The sequence below is a fragment of the Ambystoma mexicanum genome, chromosome 5q (genome assembly GCF_040938575.1).
Source record: "Ambystoma mexicanum isolate Mex_15411 chromosome 5q, UKY_AmexF1_1, whole genome shotgun sequence".
NCBI lineage: Eukaryota > Metazoa > Chordata > Amphibia > Caudata > Ambystomatidae > Ambystoma > Ambystoma mexicanum.
In genome coordinates this window covers 1379688847-1379696096 of record NC_090933.1, presented here as the reverse complement: position 1 = coordinate 1379696096, position 7250 = coordinate 1379688847, and the positions used below count along the sequence as shown (strand labels likewise).

At 50.1% G+C, this 7250-nt stretch overlaps 1 protein-coding gene across 1 annotated transcript in view; it reads left to right on the top strand.

Annotated features, from left to right (window-relative positions):
• Positions 1-816: 816 nt before the first annotated feature.
• LOC138498180 (zinc finger protein ZFP2-like) overlaps positions 817-7250 on the top strand; it is a 123101-nt gene continuing 116667 nt past the window's right edge. The window contains exons 1-2 of the mRNA XM_069622063.1: positions 817-913; positions 2513-2576. The gene's annotated coding sequence lies outside the window, so the exon portion shown is untranslated. The remainder of the gene's footprint in view (positions 914-2512; positions 2577-7250) is intronic.

The following is a 7250-nucleotide window of genomic DNA, read 5'->3' as shown; positions in this document are numbered from 1 at the left end:
AAAACGTTTTAAAAAAATAAATAAATAAAGGATGTTAGTGGATAATGCTTCAGCACTGGGGATATCACCAGGATAAAATTGCTATAGAGTGACGCTTGCTAAACTAAACCAATCCCCTTCTTTACATCTTTACATGTCAGTGTGTCTGCCTGCATGACAAAACTTTTAAAGTGCGCTTTTTTTGCATATGTTTAGGCATTTGGCATTGATGGGCCACCTGGTGGGCAAGTAACGATCCCATCAGTGCCAAACACTTAAGCATATTCAAAATACAGGGCGCACCCGAGAGCAAGACACAAGTGCTGCCAGCAGCCCAGTGCAGGGCGCTCTGTGCCACGTGTAATGGGCTTAACAGCAATATAAACAAGCCCAATTACACGCGCACAGACGGTCCAACAAGCGGACGAAAACCGCGACAAGCGACCTCCAAATATTATAAGCGACTTTGGGCAAAAACAAGCCCAAAGTCGCTTATAATAAGCGGACCTGGCAACAGGGTCCCTAGCACTCCCCCGACGCATGCGCCCTCGAGGAGAACTTACTGCGCATGCTTCAGTGAGCAGTCTTCATTTCCTACGCTTGCTAACATCCCTCTATGCGCATGCGCCTCTTGACTCCACTTCCTGGCCATGCCTTTTCGAGTTCACCGAATATGCGCATGCGCATGCTTGAGGCACGTAAACGCATGCTCCTAGGAGTCTCCCCTTTGAGCTCATGTGCATATAACGGCAACGCCATTGAGCATGCGCATTCAGCACCTCTGACCCCGCGAGGGCGGCGACTCGCTGCCGAGCATGCGCATTTCCTTACCCTCTCTGCGTGAGTCAGCGTGACGCGGTGAAGCACTACTGCGCATGCGCGTGACCCGGCCGTGCGCGCCCCCGGTCACCTCCGCCCTCCCACATCTGCCGGGGTGAGCGACAGGCGGCTGTCCGCCTTTTATAGGCCAATGTTACATTGGGTGTCCTTTTCCGCTAAGATTTTATCCTGTGCATGTAAGAGAGATGGGGCTGAGGTGGCAAGGGGGAGAGCGAAGGGGGGGTGAGGGGGCAAGGGGGAGAGAGATGTGGGGGCTGATGGGGCAAGGGGGAGAGTGAGGGGGCAGGGGGAGCGAGGTGGGGGGCTGAGGTGGCAAGGGGGAGAGTGAGGGGGTAAGGGGAGAGAGGTGGGGGCTGAGGTGGCAAGGGGGAGCGAGATGGGGTGAGGGGGCAAGGGGGAGAGAGATGGGGGGCCGGGGTGGCAAGGGGGAGCGAGATGGGGTGAACGGCAAGGGGAGATGGGGGGCTGAGGTGGCAAGGGGGAGCGAGATGGGGGGTGAGGGGGCAAGGGGGAGAGAGATGGGGGCTGGGTGGCAAGGGGGAGAGAGATGGGGTGAGGGGGAAAGGGGGAGAGAGATGGGGGCTGGGTGGCAAGGGGGAGATAGATGGGGTGAGGTGGCAAGGGGGAGAGAGATGGGGGCTGGGTGGCAAGGGGGAGAGAGATGGGGGCTGGGTGGCAAGGGGGAGAGAGATGGGGTGAGGGGGCAAGGGGTAGAGAGATGGGGGGTGAGGGGGCAAGGGGGAGAGAGATGGGGTGAGGGGGCAAGGGGTAGAGAGATGGGGGCTGAGGTGGCAAGGGGGAGAGAGATGGGGGTGAGGGGGCAAGGGGGAGAGAGATGGGGGGCTGAGGTGGCAAGGGGAGAGAGATGGGGCAAGTGGGAGAGAGATGGGGGTGAGGGGGCAAGGGGGAGAGAGATGGGGGTGAGGGGGAAAGGGGTAGAGAGATGGGGGCTGAGGTGGCAAGGGGGAGAGAGATGGGGGTGAGGTGGCAAGGGGGAGAGAGATGGGGGGGTGAGGGGGCAAGGAGGAGAGAGATGGGGGGCTGAGGTGGCAAGGGGAGAGAGATGGGGCAAGTGGGAGAGAGATGGGGGCTGAGGGAGCAAGGGGGAGAGAGATGGGGGATGAGGGTGCAAGGGGGAGAGAGATGGGGGCTGAGGTGGCAAGGCGAGAGAGATGGGGGTGAGGGGGCAAGGGGGAGTGAGATGGGGGTGAGGGGGCAAGGGGAGAGAGATGGGGGTGAGGGGGCAAGGGGAGAGAGATGGGGGATGAGGGTGCAAGGGGGAGAGAGATGGGGAGAGATTGGGGCTGAGGGGGCAATGGGGAGAGAGATGGGGGTGAGGGGGCAAGGGGAGAAAGATGGGGCTGAGGTGGCAAGGGGGAGAGAGATGGGGGCTGAGGGGCAAGGGGGATAGAGATGGGGGCTGAGGTGATATAATATGATATAGTTTATTTATATAGTGCCTGTACACAATGTGTTTCAAAGTGCAAAGGGGCAAGGGGGAGAGAGATGGGGGCTGAGGGCGCAAGGGGGAGAGAGATAGGAGGCAAGGGGGAGAGAGATGGGGGGGGCTGGGGTGGCAAGGAGGAGAGAAATGGGCCTGAGGGGTGTATGTCATGCAGATACTTGAAGTTTTTAATGTGCATTGTTTTTCCTGTACATTCAAGAATCATCAGGTAATGTTTGCTTCCTCCAGACCTGAACTCACTATTGCTGCGTCGTCGTGTCCTCCAGAAAGTCAGGAGCGCAGGCCACGCAAGGTAAATAACTGCTGTGATATATGTCAGGAGCACAGGCCACACAAGGTAAATAACTGCTGTGATATATGTCAGGAGCACAGGCCACACAAGGTAAATAACTGCTGTGATATATGTCAGGAGCACAGGCCACACAAGGTAAATAACTGCTGTGATATATGTCAGGAGCACATGCTACTCAGGCCACACAAGGTAAAAACTGCTGTGATGTATGTCAGGAGCGCAGGCCACACAAGGTAAATAACTGCTGTGATGTATGTCAGGAGCGCAGGCCACACAAGGTAAATAACTGCTGTGATATATGTCAGGAGCACAGGCCACACAAGGTAAATAACTGCTGTGATATATGTCAGGAGCACATGCTACTCAGGCCACACAAGGTAAAAACTGCTGTGATGTATGTCAGGAGCGCAGGCCACACAAGGTAAATAACTGCTGTGATGTATGTCAGGAGCGCAGGCCACACAAGGTAAATAACTGCTGTGATATATGTCATCAGTACAGGCCTCACAAGGTAAATAACTGCTGTGATATATGTCAGGAGCGCAGGCCACACAAGGTAAATACCTGCTGTGATAAATGTCAGGAGCGCAGGCTACACAAGGTAAATAACTGCTGTGATATATGTCAGAAGCGCAGGCCACACAAGGTACATAACTGCTGTGATATATGTCAGGAGCACAGGCTACACAAGGTAAATTACTGCTGTGATATGTCAGCAGCACAGTCCACACAAGGTAAATAACTGCTGTGATATATGTCAGGAGCACAGGCCACACAAGGTAAATTACTGCTGTGATATGTCAGCAGCACAGTCCACACAAGGTAAATAACTGCTGTGATATATGTCAGGAGCACAGGCCACACAAGGTAAATAACTGCTGTGATATATGTCAGCAGCACAGGCTACACAAGGTAAATAACTGCAGTGATATGTCAGCAGCGCAGGCCACACAATGTACATAACTGCTGTGATAGATGTCAGCAACGCAGGCCACACAAGGTAAATAACTGCTGTGATATATGTCAGCAGCGCAGGCCACACAAGGTAAATAACTGCTGTGATATATGTCAGCAGCGCAGGCCACACAAGGTAAATAACTGCTGTGATATATGTCAGCAGCGCAGGCCACACAAGGTAAATAACTGCAGTGATATATGTCAGGAGCACATGCTACTCAAGATAAATAACTGCTGTGATATGTCAGCAGCACAGGCCACACAAGGTAAATAACTGCTGTGATATATGTCAGCAGCACAGGCCACACAAGGTAAATAACTGCTGTGATATATGTCAGGAGCACAGGCCACACAAGGTAAATAACTGCTGTGATATATGTCAGGAGCACAGGCCACACAAGGTAAATAACTGCTGTGATATATGTCAGGAGCACATGCTACTCAGGCCACACAAGGTAAAAACTGCTGTGATGTATGTCAGGAGCGCAGGCCACACAAGGTAAATAACTGCTGTGATGTATGTCAGGAGCGCAGGCCACACAAGGTAAATAACTGCTGTGATATATGTCATCAGTACAGGCCTCACAAGGTAAATAACTGCTGTGATATATGTCAGGAGCGCAGGCCACACAAGGTAAATACCTGCTGTGATAAATGTCAGGAGCGCAGGCTACACAAGGTAAATAACTGCTGTGATATATGTCAGAAGCGCAGGCCACACAAGGTACATAACTGCTGTGATATATGTCAGGAGCACAGGCTACACAAGGTAAATTACTGCTGTGATATGTCAGCAGCACAGTCCACACAAGGTAAATAACTGCTGTGATATATGTCAGGAGCACAGGCCACACAAGGTAAATTACTGCTGTGATATGTCAGCAGCACAGTCCACACAAGGTAAATAACTGCTGTGATATATGTCAGGAGCACAGGCCACACAAGGTAAATAACTGCTGTGATATATGTCAGCAGCACAGGCTACACAAGGTAAATAACTGCAGTGATATGTCAGCAGCGCAGGCCACACAATGTACATAACTGCTGTGATAGATGTCAGCAACGCAGGCCACACAAGGTAAATAACTGCTGTGATATATGTCAGCAGCGCAGGCCACACAAGGTAAATAACTGCTGTGATATATGTCAGCAGCGCAGGCCACACAAGGTAAATAACTGCTGTGATATATGTCAGCAGCGCAGGCCACACAAGGTAAATAACTGCAGTGATATATGTCAGGAGCACATGCTACTCAAGATAAATAACTGCTGTGATATGTCAGCAGCACAGGCCACACAAGGTAAATAACTGCTGTGATATATGTCAGCAGCACAGGCCACACAAGGTAAATAACTGCTGTGATATATGTCAGCAGCACAGGCCACACAAGGTAAATAACTGCTGTGATATATGTCAGCAGCACAGGCTACACAAGGTAAATAACTGCAGTGATATGTCAGCAGCGCAGGCCACACAATGTACATAACTGCTGTGATAGATGTCCGCAACGCAGGCCACACAAGGTAAATAACTGCTGTGATATATGTCAGCAGCGCAGGCCACACAAGGTAAATAACTGCTGTGATATATGTCAGCAGCGCAGGCCACACAAGGTAAATAACTGCTGTGATATATGTCAGCAGTGCAGGCCACACAAGGTAAATAACTGCAGTGATATATGTCAGGAGCACATGCTACTCAAGATAAATAACTGCTGTGATATGTCAGCAGCACAGGCCACACAAGGTAAATAACTGCTGTGATATATGTCAGCAGCACAGGCCACACAAGGTAAATAACTGCTGTGATATATGTCAGGAGCACAGGCCACACAAGGTAAATAACTTCTGTGATATATGTCAGCAGCACAGGCCTCACAAGGTAAATAACTGCTGTGATATATGTCAGCAGCACAGGCCTCACAAGGTAAATAACTTCTGTGATATATGTCAGGAGCGCAGGCCATACAAGGTAAATAACTGCTGTGATATATGTCAGCGGTGCATGCCGCACAAGGTAAATAACTGCGGTGTTATATGTCAGCGGCGCAGGCCACACAAGGTAAATAACTGCTGTGATATATGTCAGCAGCACAGGCCACACAAGGTACTTAACTGCTGTAATATGTCTGCAGCACAGGCCAGACCAGGTGCTGTGGTATATGTCAGGAGCACAGGGCACACAAAGTAAACACTTGCTTTGATCTATGTCAGCAGCACAGGCTACACAAGTTAAATAACTGCTGTGATATATGTCAGCAGCACAAGCCACACAAGGTAAATAACTGCTGTGATATATGTCAGCAGCACAGGCCACACAAGGTAAATAACTGCTGTGATATATGTCAGGAGCACAGGCCACACAAGGTAAATAACTGTTGTGATGTATGTCCGCAGCACAGGCCACACAAGGTAAATAACTGCTGTGATGTATGTCAGCAGCGCAGGCCACACAAGGTAAATAACTGCTGTGATATATGTCAGGAGCACAGGCCACACAAGGTAAATAACTGCTGTGATGTATGTCAGCAGCGCAGGCCACACAAGGTAAATAACTGCTGTGATATATGTCAGCAGCACAGGCCACACAAGGTAAAAACTGCTGTGATGTATGTCAGGAGCGCAGGCCACACAAGGTAAATAACTGCTGTGATATATGTCATCAGTACAGGCCTCACAAGGTAAATAACTGCTGTGATGTATGTCAGGAGCGCAGGCCACACAAGGTAAATAACTGCTGTGATGTATGTCAGGAGCGCAAGCCACACAAGATAAATAACTGCTGTGATATATGCCAGGAGCGCAGGCCACACAAGGTAAATCACTGCTGTGATATATGTCAGGAGCGCAGGCCACACAAGGTAAATAACTGCTGTGATATATGTCAGAAGTGCAGGCCACACCAGGTACATAACTGCTGTGATATATGTCAGGAGCACAGGCTACACAAGGTAAATAACTGTTGTGGTTATGTCAGCAGCACAGGCTACACAAGGTAAATAACTGCTGTGATATATGTCAGGAGCGCAGGCCACACAAGGTAAATAACTGCTGTGATATATGCCAGGAGCACAGGCCACACAAGGTAAATAACTGCAGTGATATTTATCTTGAGTAGCATGTGCTCCTGACATATAACTGCTGTGATATATGTCAGCAGCACAGGCCACACAAGGTAAATAACTGCTGTGATGTATGTCAGCAGCACAGGCCACACAAGGTAAATAACTGCTGTGATATATGTCCGGAGCACAGGCCACACAAGGTAAATAACTTCTGTGATATATGTCAGCAGCACAGGCCTCAAAAGGTAAATAACTGCTGTGATATATGTCAGCGGTGCATGCCACACAAGGTAAATAACTGCGGTGATATATGTCAGCGGCGCAGGCCACACAAGGTACATAACTGCTGTGATATATGTCAGGACCACAGGCTACACAAGGTAAATAACTGCTGTGATATATGTCAGCGGTGCAGACCACACAAGGTAAATAACTGCTGTGATGTATGTCAGGAGCAGGCTACACAAGGTAAATAACTGCTGTGATATATGTCAGAAGCGTAGGCCACACAAGGTACATAACTGCTGTGATATATGTCAGAAGCGTAGGCCACACAAGGTACATAACTGCTGTGATATATGTCAGCAGCGCAGGCCACACAAGGTAAATAACTGCTGTGATGTATGTCAGGAGCAGGCTACACAAGGTAAAT